This window comes from Mustela erminea, chromosome 4 (assembly GCF_009829155.1).
Source record: "Mustela erminea isolate mMusErm1 chromosome 4, mMusErm1.Pri, whole genome shotgun sequence".
NCBI classification, from domain to species: Eukaryota; Metazoa; Chordata; class Mammalia; order Carnivora; family Mustelidae; genus Mustela; species Mustela erminea.
In genome coordinates this window covers 45573871-45585871 of record NC_045617.1, presented here as the reverse complement: position 1 = coordinate 45585871, position 12001 = coordinate 45573871, and the positions used below count along the sequence as shown (strand labels likewise).

General features: G+C 43.1%; 1 protein-coding gene across 2 annotated transcripts in view; it reads left to right on the top strand.

The window, feature by feature from the left end:
- The first annotated feature begins 914 nt into the window (after positions 1-914).
- The window catches only part of MRAP2 (melanocortin 2 receptor accessory protein 2), a 46691-nt gene continuing 35604 nt past the window's right edge, over positions 915-12001 (top strand). The window contains exon 1 of one of the 2 annotated variants that reach the window (XM_032339135.1): positions 915-1192. The gene's annotated coding sequence lies outside the window, so the exon portion shown is untranslated. Of the gene's footprint in view, positions 1193-1712; positions 1769-12001 lie in introns of those variants that run through there. The other variant, XM_032339136.1, reaches the window with a different exon arrangement.

The window sequence follows — 12001 nt, the reverse complement described above, 5'->3', positions numbered from 1 at the left end:
ACCAAGCTTCTGGAGTTCTTCCTTTTACTAATTTGGGACCTCAGGCCATTCACTTAACCTCCCTAAGATAAACTGGCAATAATACTGCCAGCTATGGTATGTGAGTAGTGTAAGAAATGCCTTATACCATAAAGAACAACTTGGGGCGAGGAGCACCGCACAGGCTTTCTCCCCAGATGGCAGCACGCTTCATCTCCCATCTTCAGTTCTTTTTTTTTTTTTTTTCATTTATTTATTTTCAGCATAACAGTATCATTATTTTTTCACCACACCCAGTGCTCCATGCAATCCGTGTCCTCTATAATACCCACCACCTGGTACCCCGACCTCCCCCCCCCCCCAACTTCAAACCCATCTTCAGTTCTTTACTCAAGAGCCATCTTCAGTTTGGGGCCACCTCTGACCACCGAATTTAAACTGCCCCCCCCTTATTTATGCCCTTCCTGAGTAATTTTTTTCGCTATAGCTCTTATCGCTACTGCACATGCTACCTATTTCATGCATTTATGTTTACTGAAATTATAAGGTCCAGGAGGCAGTATCCCTAACGCCCAGATCGGTGTCTGGCATGGACTACAGTCTCAGTAAATATTTACTGGAGGAGTGAGCCAGTCTGCTAACTTGAAACTACTCTCGGTCCAGTCCTGTCCTTTTGGGGCCCTGCTTGGGGGACATTTAGACTGTCTGTTGGCACCCACACCTGCAAGCAGAAGGCAGAACTGAAATTGAAGGAATTTTAATAGCTCATGATGGAGGACCTCGGCCTTAATGAACTTGAACTCAGCGTGAGGATCTCTCATAAATCTCATTGGTGCTGCCCGGCTCCTTCTTGCTCAACTCATTAGTCAAAACTGCTCTGAGGGACCCACTGCAGAGCTGGGGAGGGTCAAGTATTCTCTGATTTCTTCTCCTTCTCCCCTGCGGAAAGCTCTTAACCAGATAGAGAGGGGTTAGTGTGAGCCGGGCAGGGCTGGGCAAAGCTCGCTTCCTCTTGGCCTCCGCGGCCCCAGGCTCTGGAGGCGGCCCCCTGCGCCCCTTGCCGCCGGGGCTGCAGGTCGGGAGCGCGCGTCCCCGCCGCACCGCCGCGCCACGAGCGACACGCCGAGGCCCCGGGCGCCGGAGGAGGTGGAAGCAGTGACGACGCTCACGCACCTCGGAGGAGCGGTGTCCGCGGGCCGGGGAGCGCCAGCCGGTAACAGCGGGCGGGATGGGCGCCCGGGGCCATGCCGAGCCGCGGCACGGTGTTGGGAGGCTGGGGAGAAGGCAGTCGGGCTCTTCGGGGTTGGCGGTGGTTCTTCAGTTGGGGGTGGGGTGAGGGGTGTTTGGGAGGGTGGGAGCGGGAATGGGATAACTGGGGAGAAGAGTGAGACCCCGTGGAGGGCACCCAAGTTGAAGACCGTGCTCGAAGCCCACGGACCTGAGTGGCCCGCCGAAAACCTTCCGGAAAGGCTGGAGGCGGTGGAGCTCGGGGCTCAGGGCTCGGACGGGTTTCTTCCTCTGCATTGGGAGGGCCGTGGAACACCTTCTCCCGCCCATGAGAAAACTTTCCGAGTCCGGGTCCTGGCCTGCCTGGCACCGCTGTGCCCTACAACGGAGAGCCCTTCTAGGCGCCGGGACCCTGCGAGTCCAGGGAAACTGCGCGGTTTGCCGACCCGCGGTGCACGCCCCCAGCAGTGGGCAGGGTTCCCGGAATCAACCCTGGCTCGACAGTTAATCCATTTCGTTAGCACTAGGGAGCCTGCCCGCAGGTCATTTTACTGATTAGAGGGTAAGATTGGTTTCGTTTTTCTTCGCTTTCCATCCTTTCTGCATAATTAACTGAGGAAGACTAAAGGTTTCCTCATTAGAAACTTGTTTGGAGGCTTTGTGGTTCCTGGAGCAGTTCAGGACGAATCCCAGCTATTTCCCAGGATTTAATCTCGTGACAAAAGGGAGCATTGTATGGTGTCCTGAAAGCAAAGGGAGCTTGGGGGTAATTGTCCATGCTACTCCAGGGAAAACAAGGGAATTTCCCTATATAAATCCTCATGAAAACCCCAAAGGTTAAGTGGTAGTATTTCCAGTTTGCACATGAAAAAAAAAAATAATTAGGTTGAGATAAGAGAGAAGTTTTTCTACTGAATCCCCTGGTCAAGAGTGGGGAGTAGTGGGTCTGGAAACTAGGACCCTGAGGCCAGTGTCCCTTAGGTGCACCTGGAGTGCATCGCGAAGAATGCAGGCAGGAAAGTGGCTGCTACAGGTAAGGTCCAGAACAGAGAGGCTACTGTGAGCTGGGGTGCCCACATCAAGGAGTCAGGCTCTGATCAGGATGATCCGCAGTGTCTATGGAAGATGATATCAGTAGGTTTAGGAGAAGGCAGAAATGCTCCCAGTTTATTTCTTCCTGGGTGCAAAGAAATACGAGCCCCTTTAGAGGTCTTGAACCCCAAGACTGGGCTGGATAACTCAAGGCCCAAATAACAGGGATCCTGGAGCAGTGAAAAGTATTCAGTCACCTTGCAGCAGGCTTGATAGAGGACCACTGAACCTGACTTTTCCAGAGAGGAAAACATTGAAACCTGACAACATTCCAGAGTAGATTTTTTTTTTTTAAGATTTGATTTATTTATTTATTTATTTATTTATTTGTGAGCGTGTTTTATTCTGTGTTGTTTATCCTGCTGCCTCTGTTAGGGTGTACACACCTCTCCCTGGCTGCCCACATTGATCCTTCTAGGCTAATCCCACTCTGCTCACGGTGGGGTAACCTTTTACTGTGCAAATTATATCATCTGTGCATTCTAGAAAATGTAGCCTTCCTCCTCTCTATTTCTCTAGGCCTGATATTTTGCCAGTCACAATTCCTCTGAATCCTTTATTTTTAACCTTTTATTTAGTTTTTAAAGTTTTTATTTTATTTCCAGTTAGCATACAGTGTAATATTAATTTCAAGTGTATAATATGGTGATTTTTGCAATTCCATACATCGCCTGGTGCTTATCACAAGTGCCCTCCTTAATCCTCATCACCTATTTCATCCATACCCCCAACCCCTCCCCTCTGGTAACCACCCTTTGTTCTCTGTAGCCAAGAGTCTCTTTCTTGGTTTGCCTCTCTCTTTCCTGCCCCACCCCCTTGCTCATTTGTTTCTTAAATTCCACATACGAGTGAAAGCATATGGTGTTTGTCTTTCTCTCCTGACTTATTTTGCTTAGCATAATACTCTCTAGTTCTATTCACATCGTTGCAAATGGCAAGATTACATTACTCTTTTTTTTTTTTTTAAGATTTTTATTTATTTGAGAGAAAGAAGGCACAAGCAGGGGGAAGGGCAGAGGGAGAAGTTAGGCTCCCCCCTGAGCAGGCAACCTGAATCCGGACTAGATCCCAGGACCACCTGAGCTGAAGGAAGACCCTTAACCAACTGAGCCACCCAGGCTCCCCAGGATTTCATTCTTTTTTTGTGCCTGAGTAATATTCCATTGTATATATACACCCTTCTTCTGTTTGTCAGTGGGTGTGGACATTTGGGCTCTTTTTATAATTCGGCTATTGTTGATAATGCTGCTATAAATATCGGGGTGTATGTACCCCTTTGAAATAATGTTTTTGCATTGTTTGGGTAAACACCTACTACTGTGATTACTAGATTTTAGTAGAATCTATTTTCGACTTTCTGAGGAACCTCCATACTGTTTTTCTGAGTAACTGCACCGTCTGCATCCCCACCAGCAGCGTAAGAGGGTTCCCCTTTCTCTATATCCTCACTAACACCTGTTTTGTTTCTTGTGTTGTTGATTTTTGCAATTCTGACAGGTGTGAAGTGGTATTTCATTGTCATTTTGATTCCCATTTCCCTGATGAGGAGTGAGCATCTCCTCCTCATGTGTTTGTCGGCCATCTTGTATGTCGTCTTTGGAAAAATGTCTATTCACGTCTTCTGGCCATTTTTAAATTGGATTATTTGTTCTTTGGGTATTGAGTTATAGAAGTTCTTCATATATTTTGGATAATAACCCATTATCAGATATATCATTTGCAAATATTTTCTGCCATTGCATAGGCTGCCTTTTAGCTTTGCTGATTGTTTTCTTCCCTGTGCAGAAGGTTTTTATTCTGATGTAGTCCCAATAGTTTGTTTTTGCTTTTGTTTCTCTTGCATCAGGCTGCTGACTTATTTCCGCTTAGCATAATACTCTCTAGTTCTATCCAGTGTCTGAGAAATGCCTACCTTCAAGGATTTTTATGTTTTTAGGTCTCATATTTAGGTCTTTAATACATTTTGATTTTGTTTTTGTAGAGGGTGAAAGAGAATGGTCCAGTTTCATTGTTATGCATGTGGCTGTCCAGTTTTCCCAGCACAGTTTGTTGAAGAGACTGTCTTTTTGCCACTGAATTTCTTTCTTGCTTTGTCAAGGATTAGTTGACCATAGAGCTGAGGATCCATTTCTAGGTTCTCTCTTCTGTTCCAATGATCTATGTGTCTGTTTTTGTGCTGGTACCAGACTGTTTTGATGATGACAGCTTTGTAATAAAGCTTGAAGTCCAGAACTGTGATGCCTCCAGATTTGCATTTCTTTTTCAAGATTGCTTTGCTATTCAGGGTCTTTTGTGGTTCTGTACAAATTTTAGGATTTATTGTTTTAGCTCTGAAAAATGCTGTTGGTATTTTGATAGGAATTGTATTAAACATGTAGATTGCTTTGGGCAGTAGAGATATTTTAACAATAATTGTTCTTCCAATCCATGAGCATGGAACGTCTTTCTATTTCTTTGAGTCATTTTTTTATCTCTTTCATCAGTGTTTTGTAGTTTTCAGAGTACAGATCTTTTACCACTTTGGTTAGATTTATTCCTAGACCGTCCCGTTCCTGGCTATCTCTTTACTTTTGGTACAGTTGTAAATGGGATTGTTTTCTTAATTTCTCCTTCTGCTGCTTCATTATTAGTGTATAGAAATGCAACAGATTTCTGTACGTTGATTTTGTATCATATGACTTCACTGAATTTATCAGTTCTAATAGTTTTTTGGTAGAATCAGATTTTCTATATAGACTATCATGTCATCTATGAGGAGTGAAAATTTAACTTCTTCCTTGCCAATTAGAATACCCTTAATTTCTTTTTGTTGTCTGATTGCTATGGAGAGGACTTCCAGAACTATGTTGAATAAAAGTGGTGAGAGTGGACACCACTGCTGTGTTCCTGATCATAGAGGAAAGCTCTCACTTTTTCCCCATTTAGGATGATATTAGCTGTGGGCTTTTCCATATATGGCCTTTATTATGATGAGGTGTGTTCTTTCTAAATCTACTTTGTTGAGGGTTTTTATTACGAATGAATGTACTTTGTCAGACGTTTTTTCTGCATCTATTGAAATGATCACATGATTCTTATCCTTTCTTTTATTAATTTGATGAGTCATGTTGATTGATTTGTATAAATTGAATCACTCTTGCAGGCCAAGAATAAATCCTACTTGATTATGTTTTTTTTTTTAAATGTATCGTTAGATTTGGTCTGCTAAGTATTTTGTTGAAGATTTTTGCATCTATGATCATCAGAAATATTGGCCTATAGTTCTCTTTTTTTGTGGTATCTTTTTCTGGTTTTGGTATCAGGAGAATGCTAACCTCATAGAATGAATTGGAAGTTTTCCTTCCATTTCTATTTTCTGGAATAGTTTGAGAAGAATGGGTATTAACTCTTCTTTAAGTGTGTGATAGAATTCACGTGTGAAGCCATCTGGCCCTAGACTTTCGTTTGTTGGAAATTTTTTGGCTACTGTTTCAATTTTGCTGGTTATCAGTCTGTTCAAGTTTTCTTTTTCTTTTTCTTTTCCTTTTCTTCCTTTTTCTTCCTGTTTTGGTTTCAATTTACACAAATCAATCAACATGACTCATCACATTAATAAAAGAAAGGAACTTGTCCATTTCTTCTAGGTTGTCCAATTTGTTGGCATATAGTTCTTCATAGTATTCTCATAATTGTTTATATTTCTGTGGTGTTGGTTATTTCTCCTCTCATTTGTAATTTTATTTATTTAAGTTTTTTCTTTTTTTTTCTTGCATAGTCTAGTTAGAGGTTTATTAGTTTTTTTTTTCAAAGAACCAGCTCGTGGTTTCATTGATTTGTTCTATTTTTCTTTTTAGTTTCTATATCATTTATTTCTGCTATAACCTTTATTATTTCCTTCTTTTTGCTGGCTTTCAGCATCATTTTTTGTTCTTTTTCTAGCTCCTGTAGGTGTAAGTTTCAATTTTTATTTGAGATTTTTCTTGCTTCATAAGGTAGACCTGTTTTGCTATAAACTTCCCTCCTAGGATGGCTTTTGCTGCATCCCAAAGGTTTTGGACCATTGTGTTTTCATTTTCATTTATTTCCATATAGTTTTTAAAATTTCTTCTTTTATGTCCTGGTTTGGCCCATTCATTATTTAGTAGCATGTTACTTAACCTCCATGTGTTTGTGGTCTTTCCAGACTTTTTTTCTCGTGGTTGACTTCAAGTTTCATAGTGCTGTGGTCAAAAAAGGTGCATGGTATGACTTCGATCTCCTTTTATTTGTTGAGTCTGGTTTTGTAAACTAATATGTGATCTCTTCTGGAGAATGCTTATTCTTGACCTTCTAATGTCTTCAGGGTGATAATGACTTGGCTAAGTGCTTCCTAGTGCACGGTGCCCTTTACTTCTCACAGCTAGGTTGCTGTTACTATTTTACATTTTACAAACAGGGCTTACCAAAGCTAGGGACATACAGAGAATTCAGTCACTGGAACCAAACTCGGGTTGCGCTGACAAGGGCAGACTTTTTTTTTTTTTTTTTAAGATTTAATTTATTTATTTGACAGAGAGAGAGACAGTGAAAGAGGGAACAGAAGCAGGGGGAGTGGTAGACACAGAAGCAGTCTTCCTGCTCAGTGAGGAACCGGACGGGCTTGATGCCAGGACCCTGAGATTATGACTTGAGCCAAAGGCAGAGGCTTAACGACTGAACCACCCAGGCAGCCCAAGGACAGACCTTTTTTATAGACATTTGTATGGAGCTTATTATGTGCCAGGCACAGGTATGAGTGTTTCACAATTTTATCTCAACCCCATGAAGCAGGGGAAACAATTATCAGCATTCTCATTACAGATAAGGAGGCTGAAGCACAGAAGGATTAAGTAATTTGCCTAAGATTTCATAGCCAGTAAATAGTAGTTCAGGGATTAGAACCTGGGCCCTTAACCACTACCATCTAACCCAACCTAAGGCGACTGGGTCAAGGGAGCCCAGAGTCCCTCCACATGTTGCCCCCTTCTGGTGGCCCCTTAATAGAGGACAGAAACTGACTTTGCAGCATACAGAGGAAGGTGACCTGGATGATGAGGGTCTGAAGACTAGGCCATATGAGGAACAGTGAGTGTTTAACCTGCCAGAGAGAGGAGCCTTGGCCGGTTATAAGGCCAGTCCTCAGATATCTGAGGAAGAGGAAGTAAGTATGTTCCCAGTGTCAGATCAAGGCAATATTGGGTGATCTTGTGTTAGGACTGGGAGAGGATTCTCCACCGGTGACTGGAGTGTTGACTTTTATATCTCTGGATGCCCCTTTCAGTGTTCATATTCCTCAGTTTTATTAGCTATATGAGTAAAATGAACTTTGAGATAATTGGAAATTATTAGTCCATCCTAAACATTTGTACGTGTGTGGATGTAAATAGGATACTGAATTTAAGTTTTGACTGAGCCGCACATTAAAGTTATGTGAAATTCCAAAGGAAAGTGCTAGACCACCAAGTAGAAGCTTTAATGTAGATATTTGAGAATTTTTTCTATAACTCACAAACCCCACTGACCACTTCAGGAATATGAGGATTAAGAGAGGGGGCTGTGTTAAAGAGATTTATTCAGAAAGATCCATTTCCTTCATCCCAAACCTAGTTGAGGGGGTCTTTTGAGAAACCACTAGTTCAACTGTACATGTGTTTCATGCATTTGGTGCTCATACAGTAGCCTGGGTCGTAGGATCACCAGCCTTCTCAGAGTTTGTTAGGGCTAAAGATGCCAGAGGATTTCCTGTGGACCAGGTAGGACCATGTGGGAAAGAGTCCTGGCCTGGAGACACTGTAAATTCAGCGAGGTTTCCAGCAGCTAGAGTTTCCAGAAATCCAGAGGCTGAGGTCAGAGTGAGCCAGCAGCTGAAGGAAAATGAGTATCATGAAAACTCCCATAAATAGAGTGTGTGAAGACAGTTAACACAGTCCTGTCCTCCTTCTTTGATCTTGTTGGGGTGAGAAACTGGCCAGCAGTTGGACATAAAGTAGAGAAAAAGAAAAGAGGTCATGCTCCACCAATCTCTACAGGAGAGCAACGTGCGGAAGGACCTAGCTGCACAGACCAGGACATTTAATGTTATAACCTGGTTGGAGTTTCTTTAATTTCCAGGCTGCACATTAGAATTCTTTTGGGACTTTAAAGTGGTTGCTTGAGCAGCAAAGTCATGGGATTTACCGAAGTGTTCATCTGAGGACAGGGAGGATGTATACACCGAATCCATTTAAAGGGCGATGGGAGACAAGAATAAAGTGGACATTTGATCAGGTTCCACAGTTGTGCCCTCTCAGAGTATGGATTGTATATGCTTGGGTTGGAATAGTAAAGAGTAATGGTCTGTTTCCTTGAGGTTGCATGGACTTCAGACTTGGAAGTGGGAGCATTTAGGAAAGAAAATGTTTACTTGCCCAGAGTGCAAGGGAGTCAGGCTTCAGAAGATTGGCTCATCAGATAAAAACAATAAATACTTGAAAGAAAATACCTCATAAGATTATCAGAGTTCTCAAGTGTCCATTAGTCTGTTTTTCATGGTTGAAGGCAACTTTCACACATGGTCTTTGTGTTCTCTGAAGTCATGACTTATCTTCAGACATTCCATAGCTAACAATCAGGAAAAAAATAGTTTTTTTCTTGGGGAGTCCAGGCTTATGGGACACGTTCAAGGTTTTATTACTTTGGGGGACCAACTTTCAGACAGGATGGTCATGTTATTTTTGGCTTATATCAGGGTACAAAGTGATTTTTCTTCTTGACTGGAGAATAAGAGATGCTTAGTCCCATTAGAAAGAGAGGAAAGTATGCATTTTGGCTTCTCCTTCCTTGCAAATGTGATTCTTCTATCTGTTAAGATGTTGCCGAGAGGTGAAATAAAAAAGCAGAAGTTGAGCATCTTTTTATGAAATGCTGAAATTATGGATGTTAAAGTCTGGGTTGAATTGTTGCTTGAGTCTCTGTTATCAAGATCTATGGGATGTTCACCTGACTAGAGAACATTAGCCAATTTCATAACCCTTCAACTGAAAATAATTTATAAGCTTCAAATAATTATTCTCCTGGAAGATGTCTTTGTGTTCCTCAAGTCCTCAGTAACAGCAAAAACAACAATTAAAGGCAAAGGTGGGGCAGGGCTGAGGGAGTTGCTTCCTATGGATCAGCTCTACAGTTGCCTAGTTGGTCAAGAAAGAAAACTTGGAGAAAAGTGAGGGTATGTGGGTGTATACAGCACCCATTGTTCTGTAAACCTTTGTGCAGATTTTCCCCCAAATATAATTCTCTTGTGTGGATCAAGAAAAAGAAGAAACAACAGATGAGGATCTGAAGATTTGGAAATTTTATCACGTAAATCAATACATACTCCTACCAGTACTCCCCTAAAATCTCCATTAAATTACCTCAACAGGAGGGGTGCCTGGGTGACTCAGTCATCAAGCATCTGTTTTCAGCTCAGGTCATGATCCCAGGGTCCTGGGGTCCAGCTCTCTGCTCAGCAGGAAGCCTGCTTCTCCTACTCCCCCTGCTTCTGTTCCCTCTCTTGCTCTCTCTCTCTCTCTGTCAAATAAATAAATAAAATCTTAAAAAAAAAAAAAATGACCTCAGCTGGAGAGTGTGGTTAACCCATATTTCTGGAAGAATCAGAGGCCAAGGCTGCCAGAAGCAAGTCTGTGTTTATCTTGCACATTCATTTGATATTTGCAGTTTACTCTATAATATCTCTGAACTTAATATAAAAAAATCATCTTTCAAGTTCTCTTCCAAACTGATGCTCCAGGGGGATGAGCCAGGTATGTCCCAGGACTTGGGGGGCTGACATCCCCAGCATCTCTAGGCATCCAGAGTGGGGAACCTGCTTTCTGACCCTCCCTCCCTGTGCTAGGCTCCCTCTGGCTCTCTCCTGACTGGCCCCTCCCTGCAGATGAGGAGGCCTGGGGAGCCTGGAGCCTGGCTGGCCTTGCTCTACCAGACTGTGATTTGTTTATCATCAGGGATGGCACTAGGTTGGCAGTGGGTGGGGCAGATGGAGAAACTAGAAAAGACGCACCGCTGAGTGTCAGAATCCCAGACTGAGGAGAAGACAGTCATTAGAAAATGTAGCTTTCCTGTGGCCCTGTCTGGGGGCCTTAAATAAACACTGCTTTAGTCTACATTTCCTTTTCGTGAAACAGAGATTGAAATACCTGGTCCTTCTCTTTCGGCTTGTGTTGTCAGAAGAATGATTCAGCTCAGGGCTATAAAGAACAGTGTGTGCTGTTTGGAGACAGAGAGCATGAGCAATAAATACAAAGTCGGCTTGTGTGCCAGATCATGCTCAAAGTGATTTACGATATGGCCAGTCTCATTCTGCTTAGCCCTATGATGCCAAGTGTTCCCAAAACTCCACTAATTAAAATGGAGAAGGGGGTTGTTTCCCTACCATAGTTAAGATGCTGATTCACCTGGCTGTGATGTTTTATAATAGCAGCTCTATAAATCAGCATGAGAGTTCAGCGAGAGGCAAAGTCCGATCCTGAGGGAGACTGATTTATACTGTCCTTATTAAAGTGAGAGATGCGGGTAATCCATGTGATGGGATTTGAAGGAAGGGGCACAGTCCTCTTGGGCTTGGGCAGGACTGGGGGCGGGGGGAAGTGGTGACTGAGCTCTGTTCTCAGAGGTTGGTGGGAATCCCAGGTAGGGGTAGATGGCAGTCCAGGCTTTCAGGTGGAATAGAGTGGGCAAAGGCTCAGAGGACTGACTGTCTTTGAGCCCTCCTCCACCTGGCTTCTGTGCTATCAGGGGCCTCCCTGTCATGCTGAGCTGTTCACCTGTTGTCTACCTGTGTCATCAGGTTTCTATGTTGCATCTTAACGTCTGCATGCGTGGATTTGAAGGGGTGACATTCAACAGAGGAGAGTTTAGTTTTGAAGACCAGCCCAGATTCTTTGAGGGCACAGGCTTTGACTTTTCAAAGTTGCCTACAACTTTCATTGTTGAGCTCATTGTGTTTAAAATACCCTCATTGGGGGTGCCTGGGTGGCTCAGTGGGTTAAGCCGCTGCCTTCTGCTCAGGTCATGATATCAGGGTCCTGGGATCGAGTCCCGCATTGGGCTCTCTGCTCAGTAGGGAGCCTGCTTCCCTCTCTCTCTCTCTCTGCCTGCCTCTCTGCCTACTTGTGATCTCTGTCTGTCAAATACATAAATAAAATCTTAAAAAAAAAAAAAAACCCTCATTGGTCTGAACTGACCCATACTAATTTTACCATGTACAAGATTTGTGCTCTTTCTCCTTGAAGGACATGCTGATGGGAATGTCATAAATGTATTTGGTGAAGATGGCTTGTAGTGGGATAGAGTTATGACATTTTGACAATGGTTTTCTTTCTAGAAATATATTTGTTGTTTAGTTGTAGTAGAAGCAGTTGGTATTATGTAAGTCATTTTTAATGGACTTTCTAGGACAGTGTATCTAATTAATGAAAGCTATATTAGTTCACTAGGGCTGTCATAACAAAATACCAAAGACTGAGTGGCTGAAATGACAGAAATTTATTTGCTTACAGTTCTGGAGACTCAAAGTCCAAGATCAAGGTGTCAGGGGTGGTTTTCTCTGTGAACTAGGAGAAGGATATGTTTTAGACCTTTTCCCTTGGAGGTGGCCATCCTCTTGCTGCTTCCTTCACATGGTTGTCCCTCTGTGCCCAGGTGGTCTTGGTGTCTCTCTGTGCCCAGG